This window comes from Hemicordylus capensis, chromosome 1, assembly GCF_027244095.1.
Source record: "Hemicordylus capensis ecotype Gifberg chromosome 1, rHemCap1.1.pri, whole genome shotgun sequence".
Lineage (NCBI taxonomy): Eukaryota > Metazoa > Chordata > Lepidosauria > Squamata > Cordylidae > Hemicordylus > Hemicordylus capensis.
Genome location: NC_069657.1, coordinates 416,835,740 through 416,862,062, shown reverse-complemented (window position 1 = coordinate 416,862,062; position 26,323 = coordinate 416,835,740). Strand labels below are relative to the sequence as shown.

General features: G+C 43.6%; 1 protein-coding gene across 1 annotated transcript in view; it reads right to left on the bottom strand.

The window, feature by feature from the left end:
• USH2A (usherin) overlaps nt 1-26,323 on the bottom strand; it is a 784,926-nt gene that overhangs the window by 302,075 nt on the left and 456,528 nt on the right. The gene's annotated exons all lie outside the window — the stretch shown is intronic.

Below are 26,323 nucleotides of genomic sequence, written 5' to 3'. Positions count from 1 at the left end.
TGAGACGTGCTTCTGGAAAAAAAAACATGCAAAAGATTGTGCTTCACTACTGATAACGGAAAACCACTCCTTGTGTGGTCAGCAATTGCAAACCACAATCTAAAAAAGTAGGCAGTTGCTCACCTATAGATTCCAGCCATATAGTGGCCCAAGCATTACCATCACCACCCTGCATTTGCAGGTGCACAGTACAGCTGAGCACCTCTCCATGGAGCTATCAGAGGGGAAAGTTCTAAAATTATTATTATTAACAACAACAACTTTATTTGTTAGCTGCCCCATAACAAATTGTTCTTTGGGTAGCTCACAACACAGCATTAAAACATCAAGTAAAAATACATAACACATGAAATCACAACTCACCAAAACAAATACAAAATATAATACAAAACAATTTTAAAACTTTTTTTAAAAATCAAATTTAAAATGAAGCCCATGACATTAAGTGCTCACTTGTTTTCAGTAGGAAAGAAAAAGCACTCACTTGCATAAAGCACAGGGAAAGGCAGGCAGTTGAGCACCTCCCACATTACTGCATGTGTACCCCACTTACACTGTTGCAGAGCAGCCCTGTTCTGCTGCAACCATTGCACAAGCACAGTTGCACAATGCAATGTTCATTATTGCCGATGGATGTTGCATTGCACAGCCATGCTTCCATTCACTCCAAAGGTAGACTGGGCAACTGTATTAGCTCCCAGCATGCTCAGCCACCTTTGGCAGAGTCTGGAGCTCTTCGGAACCAATCAGCAAGCTCATGGAGGCAGGGAAGTGTTCCGGGCAAGTGGCAGGCACCATAACCCCTTGCCTGCCACAGGGCACTTCGCCGTGATCCGGGTGACCTGCATGTCACCCAGGAGGGAGGAGTGGAGGCAGTTGAGCAGAAAGGGGCTGCCTAGGACTGAACAGACAGGTGAGCTGGATAGTCAGACAGCCCTGTATGAACCCCAAGTTGGCACAGGTGAATACACAGACTCTGGGGCATCCTGGAAAGCTCTGCTCCTGGTTTTCTGCTGTGGCACTGGGGCACTGCTGGTGCCTAGGGTGGGCCAGGAGGGCAGGGCATGGAGAAACACCACCCCTGCTGCTGGCCACTATGACCTTGATGGCTGGCAAGGGGACTGCAGCTGCTCCAGGGACCTGTTGCTCTCCAGCTGGCTTATTAGGGAAGAGTACGCCACTCAAGTCCCCCCATCAACTTGGCATCCCCTCCGTGCTCTGGCAAATCACCTGATTGGTGCCATCTATGGAGCCCAAAGGGGAGTACAATTTTTAGAGGGGGCTTCAGCCCCCAACCTCCACTGGTAAAAGATAGAAAGGACCTCTTCTGGGGGACCCCTCCAGACTAAGGAAAGCATTGGGAAGGGAGGGTGAAAAGGCATCCCAGCCCCAACCATCACCATTCACATGTTGCATGAGTACACAAACATCCCTCCTGTCCCCAGAAGTGGGCAAGCAACATTCCATGCCAATGGTCTCATGGGCAGTACACCTGGCCATTGCCACATAGGTGACCAGCTCTTTCTACTGGCATCTGCCAGTGGTGTGTGTGGCTGCTGTCCCTGTTTGCTGGCCATGGCATGCTGTGCTGTGCCTAAAGGGGTGGAAGTGTGGGTAGTGGGGCAGATGTGGCTGCGGCATGTAGGCCTAAATGATGTGGTGTGCTGCCAGGCAAAGTGCAGCCAAAGAAATTTTGGCTGCATGGTCACAGAGTACAGGCAGCAGGCTAGAACTTCAGTGGGCATAGTCCACTTTAGGGTGGGTGCCTACAGATGCTGTATTGGTAAGCGCATGCAGGTTGATCATGGGTTCTCACAATCAGTGAGACTCATCTTGATAAATCAGCAAGAGTTAGATTTGCTATTAGTACTAGTTATACTATGCTTGCTATTAATTTCCCTGTGATCTAAGATCATAAGAACAGCCCTGATGGATCAGGCCCATCTAGTCCAGCATCCTGTTTCAAACAGTGGCCCACCAGATGCTTCTGCGAAGCCCACAGGCAAGAAGAGAGGGCATGCCCGCTCCCCTGCTGTTGCTCCCCTGCAACTGGTATTTAGACTCATCTCGCCTAATTTTATATTGAACCAAAGATCTTTTCTGTGAAATTTTCTATAGAATAGATACTTGAACATAAGAACAGCCCGGCTGAATCAGGCCCAAGGCCCATCTAGTCCAGCATCCAGTTTCACACAGTGACACACCAGATGCCACTGGAAGCCACAGGTAGGAGTTGAAGGCATGCCCTCTCTCCTGCTGTTACTCCCCTGCAACTGGTACTCAGAGGCATCCTGCCTCTGAAGCTGGAGGTAGCCTATAGCCCGCCGACTAGTAGCTGTTGATAGACCTTTCCTCCATGAAGTTATCCAAACCCCTCTTAAAGCCATCCAGGTTGTTCGCTGTCACCACATCTTGTGGCAGAGAATTCCACAAATTGATTATGCATTGTGTGGAAAAGTACCTCCATTTGCTGCTCCTAAATTTCCTGGCAATCAGTTCATGGGATGACCCCTGATTCTGGTGTTATGTGAGAGGGAGAAGTATTTCTCTCTATCCACACCATGCATGATTTTATAGACCTCTATCATGTCTCCCTGAAGTTGTCTTTTTTCTCAACTAAATAGCCCCAGGTGTTGTAACCTTGTCTTATAGGAAAGGTGCTCTAGGCCTTTGGCATGAGTCAACAAGGCTTCTTGATATGTATATTCAAGAGTTATCATAGCTGCCTAATAATTAACACAGTCTCATACTCTGATAACACATGAGAAATGAGTGAAAACCAAGTATTTCCACCTTAAGGGCAAACAACTGAGGAAACATTTCTGCCATTTTTGTCTAAGCAGAGATTATCCTGGATCACTGGGTCTTTGTTTACATGCTGGCTAGTGTAGGCTATTCATACTGCATTAGAGGTTTCCTATAACCTACACATAATTTGTGAAAGCACAGAAAGAGAACACAAAATTGCACTCTAAAGGAACAAAGCACTTTGGTGGAGTCTCCGTTGGGCAATAATCAGAAAGGTGTTCTGTAAAACTGGTCACATGGTGATCATTAAACCTATCAAGCGCTTCCTAAGCAACTGATCACCTTCAACCACAGATCAAATTGTCTGTGGATTATCAAAAAATAAATAAATCATTTCACACATCTTTAATAATGGGAATGTTTTAGATAATATTTTCCTCTTTCATTTCTTTAGTCCTAAATTCTCTTCTAAGGAATTGCCTAGTACCAAGGAAATAATTAGTAGGCAGCAGTAAAATCTCTGCCACATTCTTAACAGAAGAGCCATGTACCTATCAGGGTGATATATTGTCTCTAACAAGCAACGTTACTCAAAATGCTCTCCTCAAGGTTTAATACGGCCCTCAAGGGGCAACCACTCCACCAGTAACTTACTGAATCAACACATCTTGTCCAGTAAATGCTCAATTAGCATGGTGAAATGGCATGCTGCAATTGAGAAGAAAAAGTACAAAGGCAGAAAAGAATTACAATCTTGAATGCCTAAAACCTTATAACATGAATATGGGCATCTACATATAATACACACTGAGCTGGCCAATGTTGCCACTCTGGAAATTAAGCAGAGGTTAGTGGAAAATGAAATAGGTAAAGGCATTGTTTCCTGATGTGCCATTGAAGTACTTAAGCTCTGAAAAATAGACTTCTATAGGATTCATGCTCTTCATCTGCTTAATAAAGCTAGCAGTAGACGATACACTGGTTAAAGCCTTCTGATCAATATACTGTTTAGTTCTCGATCCTCATTCAGTAAAGAAGAGCCAGGTCAGCCAAAACATTCAAAACCAGCTTCAGGCCCAACCAGCTAGGCCAAGTGGCTGTGTATCAGCCACATGTGGCTGACCAATATGACTGATTTTCTTGCTGCCTGGTCAGCTCATGTATTTGCTGCATGATCCATTGGTAGTGTCTAAAGCAACTCACTACCCTCATTGGATTGAGACTTTAAAGAGAGATTTAAGAGGGACACACAAGGATGGATCTCTGCAGCTTGTTTACAAGTTTCTCACTCCTACTCAAGTTGAACTTCTGCTAAAACTATGCACAGAATAAAAGAATGCCAATAAGCAATTAGTTGACTGATTAATGATTATAAATACCTGTCAGAGAGACACTGGATGGAATTTATAACTGTCCAGGAAAACCAATTATATGTCATGCTGTTTAAAGAGATACCCAGCCAATAACTGTCATAGAATAATGAGCTACCCAAACAAGGAATAAACAAACAGCAACTGCACATCTACAATGGATATCGCATGCCAATCTGAACATATGAATGAATAATTTCCTTTTACCAGTCATCAGCACTTACAATTGCTTTGGAGACTCTTTTGTTCTAGACCTCTTGATGAGAATAATTCAGTCACTCATATACAGTACAGGTGCAATTCTACAGCCAAATATCTACCTATATCTTTCCCTAGTTCTGGAGGCTCAGCAGGGCAAGAACAGAGGGAATAAACTGATAGATGTGTTAATTCTCAGATATTCTGCATGACTTCCTTTGAACATCTAGGTTTTTCCCTTCAATCTCAGCACATCAAAACCTTTCATTCAAAATCTCTCTCAACAAAGATGGGTTATAATTGGGTTCCAGTATGCCGTGTGCAGGGCTAGATGGTACATATCTCCATAATGACAGCCTAGCCCTATGCAGACAACATAGTACCTACATTTAGTGGAGAAATAGGATTGCGCTGGTTGGTCCCATTCACCTTAGCATGGCTGTCCTGCTCATGTATTCACCTGATGTCCCCAACTGGTCACTTTAGAATCAAGCTGAACAAGCTCAGACCTAATCTACATGACAAATACACTTCAAAATAGGTGGGGGGGAGAAGTCACATTGATGGACCTACCTACCGCAATTGCATTGGGCTGCACATATGTAGGCTGCTATTCTGGCATGAACAGGTAATGCACACAAGCAACATATATCAGGTTGGGCATATGAACCAGGAGTAAGGCCAGCCAGCATAATCCTGACTCCCTACCATATATAGGCACTATGTCATTTGACAGGATTACTGTCTTGAATAATTGGACTGTCTCCTCTGATGCTTCCTTACTTCAGGTAAAGTGTTGGCCATACAATGATAGAATTTTAGAGTTGGAGGGGACATTGGAAGTCTTCTAGTCAAACCCCCTGCTCTATGCAGGAAACTGATACAGCATCCCTGACTGATGGCTATCCAGCCTTCATGACAGACAACTCCAAAGCCACAGAGGCAGTAGCATCATTTCAGTGATCCACCATTTTTATTGGCCATGTAAAATGGGCAATTGCAACATGGACTCAACTCTTTATTTTGTGCTAAAAATAAAAACAAGCTGTTATTATTAAGTACATCTGCTATCCAGTCTTTTGCTTTTGGAGGAAACCTGCTTTTCTGTTTGAATATGTTACCAAACTGGCATGTCCATGAGTAGAGAGATCCACAGTGCCCAACTGGGAATGGGTGAGGTAGGATAAGGTTTTTGTCCCATACTCTGCAGATGGGCTGCAGTTTAGTGGCAGAGCATCTGCTTTGCATGCAGAAGGTCCCAGGTTCAACCTCTAGCATTTCTGAGTAGAGCTGAGAAGGATTCCTGCCTGAAACCTTGGAGAGCCCACTGCCAGTCTGTAGCTACACTGAAGCAGATATTGAATGGTATGACTTGTTATAAGAAGGCAGCTTCCAATGACAAAAACATGAGGGGAGTATGGAGTGAGGACACCACTCCAAACTAGTGGGTGCCAAGAGCTTTCATGGTAGCAGCAAATAATCATGGCAGTCAGGGCTGGATTATGACACGCTGAGGCACTAAATTCTATCAAGCTTAAGAGGCCTCATAACATTACAAAATGGATTGGGGGAGTCCTGACTGGCACCTCACCACACTGCCCACCCAAACCGCCTACCGATTTGAACCAAATTTGCTACAGCTGCAGGGACACATAGGGATGCCCTAATGGCATGGTGTGTGATGATGTCATCCACTCCAATTCAAGATGGCAGTCACGTGAACGTCTGAGCTGCAAACAGGCTAAAATGTGGACTGCCTAACCTATTTGCACCAAATTGGGTACAGTTGCAGTGAGTGACACACAGGGACACCATAATCTGTGATGATGTCATCCACCAATTCAAGATGGTAGACGCATAAATTTTTGAGGCGCAAGTGGGCTAACTTATGAACCACTTAACTGATCTGAAGCAAATTTGCTAGAGCTGTAGGGACACATAGGGGCACCTCAATGGCGAAGATTGTGACGATGTCATCCACCCCAATTCAAGATGGCGGACACATAAACTTTTGAGGCTCAAGTGCACTAACTTGTGGACAATCTAACCGATTTGAACCAAATTTGCTACAGCTGAATGGACACATAGGGATGCCCCAATAGTGTAGTTTGTGATGATGTCACGCACCCCTGTCCAAGATGGTGGCTGCATAAACTTTGAGGCACAAGTGCACTAACCTGAGGACTGTCTAGCCGATTTGAAACAAATTTAGAACAGCTGTAGTGAGTGACACACAGGGACACCTCAATGGTGCAGTTTGTAATGATGACATCCATCCTGATCCAAGATGGTGGATGCATGAACATTTGACGCGCAAGAGATCTAACTTTTGGACCTTGATTTGCACCAAATTTAGTCCAGATATAGCGACAGTGAAAGGAAAGTAGGTTGATTAGTTCTTACTAGAACAACTCTTTTGCTATTCAGAGGCCCCTCGTAATGTGAGGCCCTAAGCTGTAGCTTTCTTCTCTTGTGCCTAAATCAGGAATTGATGGCAGTAAATAGCAGTGCAAGGTGTGAACTCTCAGCCACTTGGGGATACAAGTTAAGAGAAGCTAAAGCAAGTAGAATCCATTCCCATCCACCAGGAGCTAGCTCCAGGGGGCCTTGGTCAAGGGTCTTGGTGGGCCTCCCCAAACCCAAGTGAGGGCTTACATTAATGGGGGGGACACAATGGGTAGAGTTAAGATTTGAATGGGTGGAACTTTCTGATTCACAGCCCAGTTTCTTGGCCGCTACACTGTCTCAGTGTTTATTAGCTAAATAAGAATACAGTTTTACTGAAAGGAAAATACTTAGAGACATCCTGTCAAACCACCTTTCTACATACTGAAACTTAGGTCCTGTACAAGGAAAGCTTCTATTCCTGATTAATTACTGTTCACGGATTAGGAAGGTTATGCTATAGATCTCAAGAAGTCAATTTCACAGACAACTTTGCTTTGAGCAATACTGTTCTCATGGGGCTATTTTGATGCAGAGTGCATGGTGTCTTCTTGCAAATCATGAATGTTTTGAACCTCTAATGCATTTGCAATCTTGATGGTGAGCAGCATCTCCTACATAAGGGGTGAATGCATCTTTGCACAGCTATTTCCCTCAACACTTGCTAACATACTAGTTATTCAGAGAACAAGCAAGCCTGTATAGATGACCAAATGCGGGGACAATCAATGCATCAAATGAAGGAACACAGGAAGCTGCCTTATACAGGGTCAGACCATTAGTCCTCAGTATTGTCTACATTGACTGGCTGTGACTCTCCAGGGTTTCAGGCAGGAGTCTTTTCCCAGCCCTATCTGGAGATGAACGCAGGACCTTCTGTATGCAAAGCAAATGCTCTACCACTGAGTAATGGCCTTATCCCTAGGATAATCAATGCATCAAAGGGGAAGCAAGATCACCCTTGACCTTCATGTGTTTATTAGTTTTTCTGCACAAAGTTTAGGTTGTGTGTAAACAAGGTTGTACAGGTTGTATGTAAACAAAATCAGGATACAGATCACTTCAAGAGAATGTGTAGACATAGGGTCGAACAGATGTGTTGTTAAATACATTGCCTTTTCATTTTTTTAAAAAGCAGCAGTGCAGGGGTTCTGAATCTGGATAGGGACTGTGTCATGAGGGGAAAGGGATTAGCCTTTCCCCTACATTGTGATCCAACAAAAATGTGCCCAGCCCGCTATTGGCATTGACAGCAGCTTCTGGGAGCATTTTTTTTTCAGGACTGCAGCATGGGTGGAAATGATTATCACACCCCTCCCCCGTTCTTCACTCATATCATGGTATGTTCTAGAGTGGGACCTCAACACAGCTGATATTTTAAAAATCATATGGAAAGACAATGATGTGTTTTAACATTAGATCTAGTTTGATCCTTAGGCTCTATACAGAAGAACAAATCAATGCATGGAGGATGGGGTCTGCAGGCACAATATCATCTCTCCTCTCCACACCTTCATTATCCCACATACTTCACAGGGCTCTTATCTAACTCAACGTTTTGCTAGAAATGTGAAGTTTAGAGACTATATGGACAAGTCTGTTAAGAGTACTATATTCACAATATTAGCAAGTGATACTGACATACATAAAGCACATTAAAGTGGCACATGGGGGTGGGTTCCTCTTTATAACCTGAAAGTATAAGAAACAGCAGCAAGAATGCTGTTGTTCTTGAGCTGCGTAACATATGAGCAGGCTGACTCTGAGGCCAAATTCAAAGAACCATTTTTATATGGTTGCCTTCATAAATGGAATATTTTATTTTGATATACTCAGTAATTTTGGTATGCTGTACTGAGTATTCTCAGCTTCCAAGCCAAATCCTCACTTCTTGGTTAAGATGATGTGCCGGGAGGGACATGGTTTGTGACATAGCTTTATTCCCTGACTAATATTTTCCTGTTCAGTTATCAAATGTGAAACATTTAAAATTGGACTTCCTCCACCTTTTTGCATTTACAGGGGTTTGATATCAGGCTTGATGAGCACATGCTGCTGGATTCTAATGCAGAGAAAAATGCATCATAAAAGCCAACTGGGTTTATTTTTATAAGTAAAAATACACAATACACAAGGTAGATCAAGCAAAGTAAGGCTGCAATTTGAGAATACCAATTGACATCTAGAACAATGAACTGCTTGTTGAAGGACTTTACACTTGTGCAAAACTGTTGTGCTAGCTAGTAGTGCTAAATCTGGAGCTTGTGGCCCAGCCCCAGACTAGTGTTGTACTACACCACAAGCATGCTTGCAATTGCACATAGCTGTGCAGCTGCAGAATGCCTCATTCATTTCAATTGGAACTTTTGTGCAAGAGCACCACTGAACAATAGTATTCTTGCCTAAATGTCACTTTTAGCGCAATCAATCCATCCTCTTCTGCTAGCACTATAGTGATAGTTCTGCACGTGATTTCTTGCTCTGGACATTGATCACTGAGAGTATTTCCAGATCAAGCCAAAGATAATATAGTTCTGTGTTGCTTTCTGGTTGATTTTAGAATTGATCCAAGGTAGATATGACTTTTTAAAAATTAACAGACTGTCACGGGAACAGCAGCCTGTGGGTCCCAGTGTCCACTTGAAATTTTGAGTCTCAAGAAGCAATCATTACTAAACTTAAAGTTCCGATTGGCGGGGTACTTCAACGTTGTTGTCTTCACATTCTGTCTAAAGAATTCTAAACATCCAGTCTTTGAAGTAATATATAATCTCTAGTGTACAAAGAATGCTACATTTAATGTCAGTTTCAGATAAAACCTATTTATTAATTATTATTATTTATTGTTTACACAGTCAGACAGGTGTTATTGATTGATTTGTTTTATCCAGACATTGAGTCCTTCCCAAGGACCTGGGATGGCTGAATTTTATTATCAGTATTGTTATTATTATTATAGATATCATCGCAAAATATAGGCTGTTCCCAGTAAAGTTGCTTTTTGTAATTGGCTGATGGTGATTTCTGTGGCCCCTATGGTGTTGAGGTGCTCTTCAAGGTCTTTTGGAACTACACCCAGGGCGCCAATGACCACTGGGATTATTTTGGTCTTTTTCTGCCACAGCCTTTCAGTTTCAATTTGTAGATCTTTGTATTTGGTGATTTTTTCTATTTCTTTTTCTTCTATTCTGCTATCCCCTGGTATTGCTATGTCGATTATTTTGACTTGTTTTTCTTTCTTCTCGACTACACTTATATCTGGTGTATTGTGTGGCAGATGTTTGTCTGTCTGTTTGTAGACAACTACTTACAACTGTTTGTCTGTTTGTAGTCGAAAGTCCCATAATATTTTTGCATCTTCATTTTCTACAACTTTTTCAATTTTATGGTCCCACCAATTTTTGTCTACAGATAGCTTGTATTATTTATTTAATATTGTTGTTGTTGACACATTCAGACAGGTGCTATTGACTGGCTTGTTGTTGTTGTTGTTGTTTTGGCTTCTTCCCCCACCCATCCCTTAACAAAAATCTAATTTGCTTGTTGTTCCCTTAGGTTCACAGTACACAGTTCATAATTCATTTGATGTAAAATGTCAGTTTATATTCTTGCACTTCTTTGATACATGAGAAAAAACATGTACATTTCAATTTTCTTCTATGAGACTCCGCCAGCAAAAGCCCCCCATTGAGCTGCTCAAAGACCTGTGTTAAATTAAACATCAAGATTCAGAAACTGTGAGGAATGATGTTTCCAAGACATACAGTACAAATATATGTGCCTAGGAGAAAAAAGGTAATGATTTTTCTTACCAGTAAAGTGATCTCTCCCAAAGAGCATCTTTGATCCTTGAATTAGTTCTCAGTTATAAATTTAATAAATCACGGGAGCTTTCTTTACATTTAGACACAAAGTAATATAGTCAGGCCCAGAAAGAGCAAAACAACATATTCAGGGGGTTTATTTCCTTTCAACTTGTTTATTCTCCTAACCACATACATGCTAATACAAATGAAGGAGGCATCACAAGAAGATTGGAAAAAGATCTAATATTTTAGACCACCCATAATTGACATTATACCTGTAGAGCAGATACAGGTGGCCATCATTATCCACAGTTTCAATAACTGCAGTTTTGTGTATCCATGAACGAGTCTTAGAGACCCGGTTTCTTTATCCATGGTATAAAAACAGGCTAAAATTAGCCTATTCATGGTTTTGAATGGCCAGACCTTTCCAGAAAATGAATTCTGACGCCATTTCCGGCCACCATTTTACAGTGCAGAACCTGTGGCTCTTAAATAAATAAATAAATAATCCAGCATATCTTTGTGAAAATTAAAGCAATTGGGGGCTTGGGGGGGGCATTGCTTGAGACCTGGAGAGCAAGATAGAGTACTTTACTTCTCTTATTTATGTGCCCCCCCCACTCCATTTTAGACTTTTGAGTGTGTGTAGGAGCCTAAACCTTAGAACCCCATAGGAGTAAGGGTTCGTTATTCACGGTTTTTGTATTTGCACCTACAGGTGAGAATGGAATCCCTGCAAATAACAATGGCCACCTACAGGTGAAACTCGGAAAATTAGAATATTGTGCAAAAGTTCATTAATTTCAGTAATGCAAATTAAAAGGTAAAACTCATATATGAGATAGACGCATTACATGCAAAGTGAGATAAGTCAAGCCTTAATTTGTTATAATTGTGATGATCATGGCGTACAGCTCATGAGAACCCCAAATCCACAATCCCAGAAAATTAGAATATTGTGAAAAGGTTCAACAGTCTAGGCTCCAGGTGTCCCACTCCAATCAGCTAATCAATCCATAACAACTGCAAAGGGTTCCTGAGCCTTTAAATGGTCTCTCAGTCTGGTTCATTAGGAATCACAATCATGGGAAAGACTGCTGACTTGACAGTTGTGCAGAAAACCATCACTGACACCCTCCATAAGGAGGGAAAGCCTCAAAAGGTAATTGCAAAAGAAGTTGGATGTTCCCAAAGTGCTGTATCAAAGCACATTAATAGAAAGTTATGTGGAAGGGAAAAGTGTGGAAGAAAAAGGTGCACAAGCAGCAGGGATGACCGCAGCCTGGAGAGGATTGTCAGGAAAAGGCCATTCAAAAGTGTTGGAGACTTTCACAAGGAGTGGACTGAGGCTGGAGTTAGTGCATCAAGAGCCACCACACACAGACGGATCCTGGACATGGGCTTCAAATGTCGTATTCCTCTTGTCAAGCCGCTCCTGAACAACAAACAACGTCAGAAGCGTCTTACCTGGGCTCAAGAAAAAAAGAACTGGTCTGTTGCTCAGTGGTCCAAAGTCCTCTTTTCTGATGAGAGCAACTTTTGCATCTCATTTGGAAACCAAGGACCCAGAGTCTGGAGGAAGAATGGAGAGGCACACAATGCAAGATGCTTGAAGTCCAGTGTGAAGTTTCCACAGTCTGTGTTGATTTGGGGAGCCATGTCATCTGCTGGTGTTGGTCCACTGTGCTTCATTAAGTCCAGAGTCAACGCAGCCGTCTATCAGGAGATTTTGGAGCACTTCATGCTTCCTTCCGCAGACAAGCTGTATGGGGATCCTGACTTCATTTTCCAGCAGGACCTGGCACCTGCCCACACTGCCAAAAGTACCAAAACCTGGTTCAATGACCATGGGATTACTGTGCTTGACTGGCCAGCAAACTCGCCTGACCTGAACCCCATAGAGAATCTATGGGGCATTGCCAAGAGAAGGATGAGAGACATGAGAGCAAACAATGCAGAAGAGCTGAAGGCCGCTATTGAAGCATCCTGGTCTTCCATAACACCTCATCAGTGCCACAGGCTGATAGCATCCATGCCATGAGGCATGCCATGAGGCAGTAATGGCATGCCATGCCATTGAGGCAGTAATTGCTGCAAAAGGGGCCCAAACTAAGTACTGAATACATATGCATGCTTATAATTTTCAGAGGTCCGATATTGTTCTATTTACAATCCTCGTTTTATTGGTTTCATGTAATATTCTAATTTTCTGGGATTGTGGATTTGGGGTTCTCATGAGCTGTACGCCATGATCATCACAATTATAACAAATTAAGGCTTGACTTATCTCGCTTTGCATGTAATGCGTCTATCTCATATATCAGTTTCACCTTTTAATTTGCATTACTGAAATTAATGAACTTTTGCACGATATTCTAATTTTTCGAGTTTCACCTGTCTTTAGTCTGCTGTCATCCATTGAAAAGACTGGTACACTAAATTCCCAAGAGGATGGATGGATAAATGTAGCAGTTAGAGGATCATTATTAGAAAAACACAACTAGATAAGATAGCTGTAGAGCTATTATTTTACCAACTGAATAATGCCAGGGAGCAGACCAAAGATAAATACTTTCTTTCAGCCTTCTGAAAACACTATAAACCTGAATGCAATGTTGAATTGATGCATTCTGAGGGCATGTATGATACTCACACATGAGCATTAGGGATATGCACAAACCCAGTTTTTGTAGTTTAGTTCTAAATTAGAACCGAACCAGTTCTAATGGTTTTGGTTCTAAACATTTAGAACTGGCCCATAGTTTGGTTCAAATTAGAACTCCATAGAACTGGTTCTAAAAAGTTCTCCATAAGGAATAATGGGGCTCAAACCAGTCCACTATTCCCTATAGGCAGTACCCAGAAGTTCAAAGTGGGATGTGTGGTAGACCCCACCGTGAGATGTGTGGTAGACCCCACCCCAACTATCACTCAAGAGCCAAAAGCAATTGGTCAAAGGGGCGATTTTTAATTATCTTTAAAGTTTTATTATTTCTCCCATAGGGAATAATGGGGATTAGATTCTTTGATGTCACATAGATTCTACATAATGAATCCCTATATAGAGTCTATGTTCCATCAGAGAACATATTGACATTAGAGAATCCACATGTATTGGATTCCCTGACGGCATATAGATTCTACATAGGGATTCATTATGTGACATCAAAGAATCTGATGGCACATAGATTCTACATAGGGTCACATTATTTATTATTTTATTTATTATTTATTAAATTTTTCTTATATACCGCCTCTTATCAACGGCTACTAACTGGAGGACTATAGGCCACCTACAGCCTCAAAGGCAGGATGCCTCTGAGTACCAGTTGCAGGGGAGTAACAGCAGGGCATGCCCTCAACCCCTGCCTGTAGGCTTCCAACAGCCACTGTGTGAAACAGGATGCTGGACTAGATGAGCCTTGGGCCTGATCCAGCAGGGCTGTTCTTATGTTCCTCCAAAGACTCTAGGTGGTGAACAACAACAATGCCAATAACGATTAATTAAAATAAATAATAATAATAATAATAATAATAATAATAACAACAACAACAATAATAGGCAAATGCCTGGCAAAACAGGTGGGTCTTAAGAAGGGCCTTAAAAGCAGCCAGGGGGTGGGGCTGAATGAATCTGTGGGGGGGGGAGTGTTCCAAAGAGGGGCAGGAACAGAAAAGGCATTCCTACAGCCCAGGCACCATGCACTACACCAGAGCCCGGGACACTAAGGAGGGCCAGCTGAGAAGACCTCACAGGGCATGATATAACTGGCCAAGAGAGGCGATCCCGGAGATATACAGGTGCTAAGCCCATAAGGGTTTTGTAGGTGAGAACCAGCACTTTGAATTGGAGCCAGATGCAAAGAGGCAACCAGTGCAGCAACTGTAAAAGAGGTGTGACACTAGCAAATCTACGGCCACACATGAGGAGGCGGGCCGCTACATTCTGGACTAGCTGAAGCTTCCGAATCATTTTCAAAGACAACCCCAGGAAGAGCACGTTACAGTAATTCAAACGAGAGGGAACAAAGGCATGAGTTACTGTTGCCAGGGCCTGCCGGTTGAGAAATGGCCATAACTGGAGAACCAGCCAAAGCTGGGCAAAGGCACCCCTGGCCACGGCCTCCACCTGCTGTTCAAGCAGGAGCTGTGAGTCCAGTAGGACCCCCAGATCACGAACTGTCTTTCTCAAGGGAAGCGCAAACCGGTCAAGAGATAAACTCACACACAGTAATTGGCCAGATCGCAAACTAAACAAGAGCAACTCAGTCTTGGAAGGATTGAGCCTGAGCTTGTTATGTCTCATCCAGGTCCTGACAGACTCTAGGCACTGAGCCAGCACATGGACGGCATCACCTGTTTGGCCAGGGGTAAAGATATAAAGCTGAGTATCATCAGCATATTGATGAAAACCTACCACAAACCGATGGATGACCAGGCCCAGTGGTTCCATGTAGATGTTAAAGAGAATGTGAGCAAGGACCAAACCCTGTGGAACCCCACAAGAAAGGCGCCAGGGCGCAGAACACTCACCCCCAAATGACACTTACTGGACTCACCAAGTGAGATAGGATCGGATTATGTAGAAAAAATGGACCCAAGGCCTGAAGCCTAGGGTTAGGGTTAGGGTGGGCAACAAGCAGGAGGGAGGATTAGGGACCCACCATGCACTCACTCACGACACACACACAATTTTTTTTAAGCATATATTTTTCCTTTATATTAAAAAACCAAATTCTTACTCCATTGCTAAGGGCTCAGTCAATCAGCTGATTTATGAAACCTGCTCAAATAATGACTTCTTTGTTTTTACTATATCCCAGTCTTCCTCCAAGGAGACCAGAGAGGTGTACATGGTTATGTATGGAGAGGAGAGCTGGTACGGAGCTATGTACAGAGAGGAGAGGTATGGAGAGGAGAGCTGGTCTTGTGGTAGCAAGCATGACTTGTCCCCATAGCTAAGCAGAGTCTGCCCTGGTTGCATCTGAATGGGAGACTTGATGTGTGAGCACTGCAAGATATTCCCCTCAGGGGATGAAGCTGCTCTAGGAAGAGCAGAAGGTTTCAAGTTCCCTCTCTGGCTTCTCCAAGATAGGGCTGAGAGAGATTCCTGCCTGAAACCTTGGAGAAGCCACTGCCAGTCTGTGAAGACAATACTGAGCTAGATAGACCAATGGTCTGACTTAGTATATGGCAGTTTCCTATGTTCCTATGTTTATCTTCACAGCAACCCTGTGAGGTAGGTTAGGCTGAGAGATAAATCACTGCCACAAAGTCACCCAGTGAGTTTCGTGGCTGAGTGGGGATTTGAATTGAGTCTCCCCAGTCCTAATCCAACCCTCCAACCACTACACCAGGGATTCTCAAACTTGGGTCCTCAGGTGTTATTGGACTTCAACTCCCATAATCCCCAGCCTCAGTGGCCTTTGGTTGGGGATTATGGGAGTTGAAGTCCAATAACACCTGAGGACCCAAGTTTGAGAATCACTGCACTACACCATGCTGGCTTTTCTATGACCTTGCAGGTACTTTTACTTCTAGATTACAACAGTAAAAAGAACTGACATGACTTTAAATGTAATTTGAATGTGCACACACAGGCCTGGTTCAGACGTAGCATGGAACTGCAGGTCCAAAGCTTCTGATCAGCAGCATCAACAATATTTGGAAATTTCATCATTATCATCATCAACAACAGCAGCTTCAGCCCTTCACCCTATGATGCTCCAAACCCCCTGCCCAACCTGTTTTCACTTTCTTAAAGGAAGAGCAATAAAGATAGAAAACGATAAAGAAGAAAGGGGATCAGGCCTAAGGGAGGCTGGGTATGCAATACCCACAGGTACCCTTGACATAGTGACCTAGGAGGGTTTTCCAATAATCATAATAATCTGAAACTGTTTCTCCCATATGGATCTGCTCTCTTCATATAAACTAACCTTGCCATGATCTCCTTCAGCCTCACACCTACTATTTTCTAGAGTGCTAGAAGCTGGAATCTAGCCAGTGTCTGTCGGGTCTTAATGCCTTACAGTTTATTTTCCAAATTTCTCCTTCCCTTATTCTCAGACTCAGACTCTCATTGAGAGGGAGTGTTCTTCCACCACAAGTCCTAAACATATCACCTGAAAATTAAGTTTTCTGGGTCTCAGCTGAATCTATTTGCAAGTAACCATATTTGTTCACATAAACTAGATCTCTTCATTTCTCCTAGTTGCTGATCATGAATTACATATTTATCCATACTTTCTCCTAAAACTTCATGGCAACATACATAGCTTTTCCACTCCGTTTTTATTCTCACAACAACCCTACAAGATAGATTAGTTTGAGAGTGTGCAACTACCCACTCTCTGAGCTCTGTAGCATGGTGGAGTCTTCCTAGTCAAAGTGTAATGCCCTATCCTCTATACCACACTGCACTAGACAGCATGATAGTGATAATATGTCCATCACTTTCTATGATTGATGTGATGATCCATAGAAATTAAGAGACAAGATTATCTTTCAGTACAGATTCTGTGATCTGATCCTCAGATGAGGAGGTTCCGGACCTCGAGACCAGGGAAGTCGAGACCACAATGAGAAGCCCTGAGGCTCCTGATCCCGTTTAGGAGGACCTCTTAAACAAAATCCAGAGGAGTTCCTCCAAAGACCCACACCTCTAGTGGTTCCCCAATAAGTGGGTCCAGAGGCCCCTGAACCAGAAGAATCCCTGGGACCTAGCTCCATTCCAGGCACACTTGCTGAGGAAACCTACCAATCAGAGAGCAGGGAACCCCGCTCTGACTTGCCCCCATGGGACAGTCCCCTCTTTCTCCACCAGAACCACAGGAAAACTGGCAGAGGAGCGCAAGGTTGGCAGTCCACCAGTTCAGCTAGGAAGGGGCTTCTCAAGAGGATGAGCCTACTCAGGAGTAGGGTTTACCACCCAAGCCCACTGCAAGGGATGAGCCCTGAGAGACTCCAGAAAGGATGGAGGCCCAAATACTCTATTTAAATCTTACAGCCCGCAGTGAGCACTTGCTGGTTCAACAATTCACATTCTGCATGCTCTGCTTAGTACCTTAGTACCTCTGACTTGCTACGTAGATCTCAGCCCTTGCTTCCTATACCTCAGCCTTGTTCCTAGACTTTGGCCTGACTCCAGGAAACCTGCTCTCTCAGAGTGGGCCAACAATTCCTGCCTCTCTAGAAGGCCTACTGACTCTCCAGCAACCTCTGCCCAGCTCCCTTGGTGCTGGAGACTTTCCATGCATGGTGGCAGCTGTGTGAATGAGACACGCAGATGCATAGCTATTAACTCCTAGCTTCTATGGCATTTTTTGAGTCAGCAGCCCAGGACAACAGAAGAAAAGAAGGGAGACAGAACACTGAACAGGTTTAGAGAGGAGGGATTTACCGAGGGGGGTGGTGGTTTTAAGCCCAATGCATTTAAACTAATTGTCTTCTTTAGAGGCAGAAAAAGAATGATCTGCAACAGCATGACATCTGAGTAAATGTAGTGATCTTGATAGTTCTCATGGCCAGGATTACCACAGCTGGTGGGATATTATACCAATAATGCTTTTTCTGCCCCTAAAAAAGGCAATAGAATGTATGTACGTAATCGATTGCACCTTTTTGGAGTTCTCTTCCTCTTCTTTCCTGTTTCTGACACATCACAGCAGCTCACGTAAAGGAGAGGAAGGATTTCAAGACTGAGATAAAACACCTTCTCTGTATTACTTTATGTCTGCTTCTGTCTTTTTTATTTTTTATTTCCTGATTTTCACACTGTGTCAGGGGTGTAGGGACTATTGAGCAAGGGAGGACAACCATCCCGTGGCGAACAGGGTCTGGGGGGCTGCCAAGGCACCCCGTTTCTCTCAGCCAAGGCACCCCCTGCCAGAAGTGGCCAGTGTGCATGCGCACATCATGCACACACATGCACACCAACCACTTTGGGTACGATACTTAACAAGGCTGTAAGGAGGTACACAGCAGCCCCATGGCACTGGTTTTGACAACAGCACTGGCAGCGGAAACACCGGGGGGGGGATGGGCACCCTCCCTGCTTGTTAAAGGTAACCCACCACCACCACCAAACTGGCCAAACCAGTTTGTGCACATCCCTAGTGTTCATCAGATAGGAGTGTGAGGCGCACCCCTCTCATCCCCAGCCGGTGTTTCACTAAAACACTGGCTGGGCTGGGGGCGGGGAGCCCAGCCAGCACTTCAATGAAGCACTGACTGGGGAAGATGGGAGAGGGTTCCGAGGAGGCAGGGAAAGGAGCTCACAGTCAGCGATTCTATGAACTGCTGACTGGGAAATCTCTGTAGGGGCTAATTAGCCGCGTCCCCAGTACTGGCCCCTCTCCCTGAATCTGACATCAGGCACAGGGGGCATGGCTTGGGGGCGCATGTACTTTGCAGGAGCACTTGACACAGTTACAGGGGGTGGGGGAGCTGCCAGCAGAACTACGTCCTCTGGCCGACCAAGTGTGTGGCTATTTTCCAGGAAACCTACATATTATCTATTTTGACCAAATTTAACCCTGAAATCATTTTAAGTGCCTTACAATGCACCCCCACAGTACAATCAGAAGTCTGAACTAGTATATTAAATTAAGGGTGGAATTTCAGTTGCTGAAAATAACCACAGCCCTGGTCATCAATGACCCCATACTGATGTATCCACTCTAACAAACTTTCCTTTAGTTTTCTGCCTGCCAGAGTAATAGTTACTGAGGCTGTTCTCACGAGCAGCCAAGATTGGGTTAAGGCAGCTAAGGGAAGAAGCCAGGTTGTCAAATAAGGCTAAGGAAGCAAGTGTTCCCTGAACCCCATTTAACAGACCCTGTGTCAGTACTGGCTGCTTCCAGGCACCCACCCATGCTTTGGGGAATCCCCACAACACATCACAGATTGTGCGATTTCCAGTGCCTTGTGGGATTTCCGGGGGCTGGGAAAACATGGCAGCTGCAGACTGTCTGGGCGTATGATTCGCATGCCCAGCAACTCCACATGTATCGCCTGTGGGGAAGGTGAGCTTCTGCTGCCTTTCCCTCCACCCACCCTCAAGCCCTCTCACTCGAACGTGAGAAAGGGCTTACTGAGTGGTTGCTTAAAACTGACTAGCCCAAGTTATAATAAGACTTCTGGTGCATGGTACATTTAGTTCAATCTCAGAACAGCTTGGCTGGGTTTTGTCCTACACGTCAAAGCAAAAGACAAAGCATTATAGCCAACTCTGATTACATAAGAGAGGATACATTAAGAGATGAAAAGGAAGTATCATTATCTGAAACCTCTTTCCAATTCTCCTTGATGGCTCTTAAGAAATTAAAAAGGCCGCCCATGCCTAACACAGAAGGTGTGTCTGTGGGCAGATGGTTGCACTTGTGGATTTTTTTCTTGACACATTTTTTAAAAAACAACGCTTGCAAGCAATCCCCTTTTAGCCCATTAAAATTGAGAAATCTATTTTCTGTTAGTTATTTTCAAAGCATAGTTTTCCCTTTATATTAAAAAACCAAATTCTTACTCCATTGCTTAGTGCTCAGTCAATCAGCTGATTTATGAAACCTGCTCAAATAATGACTTCTTTGTTTTTACTATATCCCAGTCTTCCTCCAAGGAGACCAGAGAGGTGTACATGGTTATGTTTATCTTCACAGCAACCCTGTGAGGTAGGTTAGGCTGAGAGATAAGTCACTGCCACAAAGTCACCCAGTGAGTTTCATGGCTGAGTGGGGATTTGAACTGGGTCTCCCCAGTCCTAATCCAACCCTCCAACCACTACACCATGCTGGCCTTTCTATGGCCTTGTAGGTACTTTCACTTCTAGATTACAACAGTAAAAAGAACTGATGTGACTTTAAATGTAATTTGAATGTGCACACATAGGCCTGGTTCAGACATAACATGGAACTGCAGGTCCAATGGACCCATGGTTTCACACACCCCTCCCCTTGCTCTCCCATCTGTGTTCAGACATTGGGGAGAGCTGCGTCTCTGCCGTCAGCAAGACTGCAGGGGGGGTGTGCTGACTGTGCAGGCTTCCTTCTTGACAGAAGGACAGCCGTCACAGACCGACACTGATCAAGTTTGGAAGCTGATCCGAGTAAAAATTGTGGGTCCCACTTTGGGATCTAAGTGCCTCATATCCAAGAATGGATCTAAATACAAGGCTCGAATGTCCAAATAGAATATCCTTTGTGAAAAGGGTCTTCCCATTACCCTTTGTGGAAAGCATTTTACCCAGGGGCAGAGACACCGTTGAGCGGATTGGTTCAAAGAACCTGGGCCGCCACCCCTCAGGGGCCACACCTCATGCCCCAGACTCACCAGCATGTCTGACAACAGACATGGGGGCTTGGCTAAATGCTCCCTGCATCTGACATCAGATGCAGGGGACAGGGCTAGGCGGGGGCGCAGTAGTGGCAGAAGCCAGGCCACTGCTGCCCTCCCTCCACCCCTGATTTTACCACCCTCCAATAACACAACTACCTAACCTCAAGCGGTGCCTGGCAGCTACATGTCCTTGCATTTCAGTGCTGTACTGAACAAGCAGGAACAAAGGAACTGTTGCAGGAACAAAGTCAGTAAGTTTTCTGCCTGGACATTCCTTGCTGCCACTGTGAGACATCATCCTGCACTGCACTGCACTGGCAGCACGACCCTGCCTGTAAGTATTGTGGGGTTAGGTAACTAAAACAACACATTGGAGCCTCTCAACCAGGGCCATCTGGTGCACCCCTCTCCCCGACAGTACAAGAAATCTCATAATGAATTAAGCATGGTGAAGCAAGGTCATGATCCAATGACAAAACGACTGCAAACCCACTGCAATAGAACTTCAACCTTACAATGTACATATATGTAGATCCTAAGAGTCCAGACAAATATCTGGTATATTTTCTTTTACATTATTACCATTTTCATTTCAAACTGCTTCGTTTCAAAAAGCATTGGGTTTTAACTGGAAAGTTATAGAAGGCTTGCCTTTGAAAAGGGGGAAAAGCCAAAAGGAGAGTAGCGCTTTTATTGAAATGCTACTTAAGGAACAATATCCCACTATTTATTCCCTGCTTAAGAGGCCGGGGGGAGGGATCAGTGATTGATTCCCTCTTCTCCTCTAAACCCCAGAATTCGTGCCCTCAGGAAGCACTTAAGAGAATCCCTTTATTTATTTATTTATTGTCTATATAACCCACATGAGAGTACGTAAATGTGTTAGGGAGGCACAACTTTGCTAGAGGCTTACTGAAGCTATTACAAGCAGGGAAGCTTCAAAGCTCCTTCTGCTATACTCAGAACCTCAAAAGTTGATATTTGGCTCACTTTGCTTGAATATTTTTTTAATCAGAAGACTAACCTCTGCTTTCTAGCAGCTCAGTGCAAGCAATGTAAGAAACAGAGTTATATATCATTTTTTAAAAATCTAGATGCCTTCCTTTGCTGACAGTTTATTAAAATGACATTTTATTGAGGAAGCAGAGTAGCTGCAGTTGTCAACAAATAAATATAATAAAAATAAAAATAAATCAAGAATTGGTTTTTTAAAAAAAAGAGAGAGATCTAAATCATATTATTGCAGCTACACAAAGTCAATCCTTCCGATCCTGTCACACAAAATGTGTATCTAGAAATATATTAAAAAGAAAGCTGTTATATCTTTTTTTAAAGTCAGTTTTCAACTGCGTATATTTACTAGGAATTATAATGCCTTCGTTGTAGAGTCCCATTGATGGAAGAACTTTTTTCCACGTGAAGAAGGTTGGCTTCAGTCCAGCTGTAGCCACATGTAATGCCGGATTGAGATGCATATCAGCATAAAAATCCCAGCCAGTGTATTAGATGCTGGGTAAGTATCACACCACAGAAGAGGATACACCTCTGCATCAGCTATGGCCACCAAAAACTATTTCTGAGCTTGGACATCCCCTCCTGGACTGGGTCGGCCAGGTTTCTAGGAGTATAATCAAACACTGTTACACTCAATCCTAGTGCTAGGATGATGTAAAATAGCAGTCCTATTGCTAGTTGCAGTGATGTACCAAATTGACTGCACCATGTAAACCACAGTGGCAAGTACACTATGAGCCCTTTCTCATGACTGAGTAAGAGGGCTTGAGGGCGGATGGTGGGGAAGGCACCAGAAGCTCACCTTCCCTGCAGATGATCCATGTGGAGCTGCTGGGCATGTGAATCGCATGCCCAGATGGTCCGTGGCTGCCACAGCTGCCGCAGGACATGTCATCCCAGCCCCCGGAAATCCCACAATGCGCCGCACAAGTGTGCGATGCATTGTGGGGAATCCCCCAGAGATGGGCAGGTGCCCATCAGTGTTTCAGCGCCAAGCAGCTGGCGCTGACACATGGTCAATTCAATGGGGTTAAGGGAGCACTCGCTCTCTTAACCTTGTTTAACAGCCCAGTTTCTTAGCTGGGTTTGCTTCCGAGGCACCACCAGGAGCCACATTGCTCCCAGCAGTTCCCATGGGCAGGGAACTTAGAAAAGTATCTACAGCCTGTATACTTTTGTCACCCTTTCCATTAAAAAAATATTGTTTTGTTTAATCAGACTAAAAAAACCTGCTCTTTTCTGCTTGTGAGAACAGCCTCCATATGTGTTCTACTATACTGCCGAATAAGAAGCAAGTCTATCATAGCTTTCTGCAAAGAATATGAGATCCTTTGGTTTGTGCCCATGTAACTGATTCCATAGTGAAATACTGTTAGTTTCTTATGGCCCACAGGATAGTACAGTAAAATAGATCAAATAATACTACCGGAACACTAGTCACAATCCAGCCAAAGCTAAGTATTTTTATATTCTAATCATTTCAATGATAAAGTTAAAAATATACTTAAACCTCTATTTAAAATATTTATATCCTATCTCTTGCAATTGCCTCAAGGCAGTTAATAAAACATGAAGGCACAAAATAAAAACAAAATAATCATGATAAAGCAGCAGATGAAAAAAAGTGGCCTGCATCCAGACTAGTGTTGTGCTAGCAAAATGCTTTTGCATTAGCACAAGAATGTAGCACTTTGACATTGTGCAGTGTTGGTTCTGGATCAGCTCTTGTGCTAGCAATATTGACGTATTGCACAATGCGTTGACGGAGACTTTGCATAACATGTTGTGCAAACATGTATGTGTCTTGGAGAAGGTCTTTCACTAGTGATCATGCAACATCATGGAGTGCCTCAACCTTGCACACGTTTGTAAATGCAAGTGTGCACAACTACTCTTGCTGCACTAGTGCAACATGGTCACTCAATCAAAAACAAGTCAATAGTTTAAAAGTTTAACAGATCGGTCTATTTAAAAGAGATCAAACATCATGAAACACCATTAATGACCATGGGGAACAGGCAAGCTTTTGCCAAAAAGATGCTAAAAGATGCTAAACAAGCCAGCACACAAATATGACTAGAACAGAGTTCCATAATTTGAATCCTATGACAAGAAAAGGCTCACTCTTCCATACCATGCTTAACTTCCAAAGGTGGGAGCACCCAGAGAAGCAGCACTCCAATTTTAATTGCTAGGCAGGTTCACAAGGGAAAAGTGGTTCTTCAGGTACTCTTTCATTGAAATCAAGGGTTTTAATGTTGGCTGGACTGTGCCTACTACTACTAAGACTCCACCTACCATAATTAAGATCAACTCCACTGATTCTGTAACATTGGAATCATATAAACATAGCATATTTCATGTTTAGGTGGTGATATGTTTTAGAAATAGAGACCAAATTTTAGTTGTAGACAAAGGATATAAAGCACGTGAAGAAAAGTATCTACAGCCTGTATACTTTTGTCACCCTTTCCATTTAAAAAAACAATATTTTTTAAATGGAAAGGGTGACAAAAGTATACAGGCTGTAGATACTTTTCTTCACGTGTTTAATCAGACTAAAAAAAAAGTAATCCTGTGCAATTATAATAGACAGGAAATGGCTATTAAAGTGGAAGTAGATATTATTATTATTACTACATTTATATCCCGCTCTTCCTCCAAGGAACCCAGAGCGGTGTACTACATACTTAAGTTTCTTTTTCACAACAACCCTGTGAAGTAGGCTAGGCTGAGAGAGAAGTGACTGGCCCAGAGTAACCCAGCTAGTATCATGGTTGAATGGGGATTTGAAATTGGGTCTTCCCGGTCCTAGTCCAGCACTCTAACCACTACACCACGCTGGCTCCTGTTCTATTACTCATAACAGGAGCTGGTCATTACTCATGATTGCCATGATGGAAATGACCAATTTGTGTCAAACACTTTATGTGTAAGATGTCCTGTGATGTGATGTCATCTCACAGTGTGCTTCCCCACCATTGTTCCATTTCATTGGCTACTGCTGGCAGGATCAGTTATGGTCATATCATAACAGGCAGTAAGTGATCCTACACATTACACGGTGAAGGGACGAACTTGGCATGTATGGCACACATAACGTGTAACGTGCACATAAAGTGCAGAAAGTATAAACTACCAAACAACAGGGAAGATTTTCATCATTACCCAACAATAAATAGGAACAATAGACCCCTGACAAGATCTTCTTTAATGCCCTTCCACGACTACAGTAGTTATGGGATCTCCTGAGAGACTGGAAGATTGTCAGGATGGTCCATAGGTGAATCATTTGCATTTCTGTCCACCAAGTTGCTCCCTGGGCTACTACCAGCACCACTACCTAGTATATACAGTAATAAGGCTATATCATGATTGTGCAGGGGGAGACAGGGTTCCTCCTACCTTCCCCCCAGACAATCCTCAGTGTCTTCATGGGTCGTGCGCCCACATGATCCACACTGCTCTGTGCAGTACAGATTGCTGGAGGCCAGGGTTTCTTGTCCTGGCCTCCAGGAATCCCACAATGTACCATGCGAGGAGCACGGTGCATGTGTATGCTTGGGCTGCATGCAGCCTGAGCATACATACGACCCCAGTGCCAGGGTTAAAAGTAGAGTAGTGTTGGGCAGGAGCACCGGGATTGGACGCAACCCCGGTGCCGCACACGAGCAGCCTAGCCCGGGCTGGGCGGTCCTAGCCCGGGCTACACTGCTCGTGTGAATAGCCTTTATAGATCATACGGTAGTCCAATGCTGGATCACAGCCATGCTTGGTCACACATGGAATGTATCACTTTTACTTCCAGTAACTATTCCAGTTACCAAGTGGACCAAGTACTAGTCAGATAGTATGGAATGTGGTGTTAGAAATGGGCCCAATTCAAAGGAAATGTGTGTCCCACACTTTAAGATCCGCCATGCGTCTAGCAAGCCACACAATCCAAACTCCAGTGAATTGCACTACCGGGTGGTTATTTGAAAATTGCTATGTGGAGAGAAAATTCACCCCCAACCCATGCTATGTAATCATAGGTGATGGCTACCCGTTCCTAGATCAGCACAGGCTCAGCTTTAGCTATATTGCTGCTCTGGGCAAAAAATAATTTTGCTGTTTCTGATCCACTTGTTGCATGGGAGGAAAGGAACTGTGTGCCATGGGAACTCATTGCTACTGCTTCAACAATGATTGGCACAAATGGAAGAAGCTGTCCCTGATGAAATATTATGCACATGGAAGAACTTCAGAAAGAAGCTTTAAGGATGTGGAGTCAGGAATTATGCATATTTCTAGAGACATGATAGCTCTCGGGAACACAGATTTACAGCTGAAAGACCATTCACTGTTTAGCCTCAATCCTGATCACTAGAATTTAGACCCACTGAGTGAGCAGCTCAAGCTCTC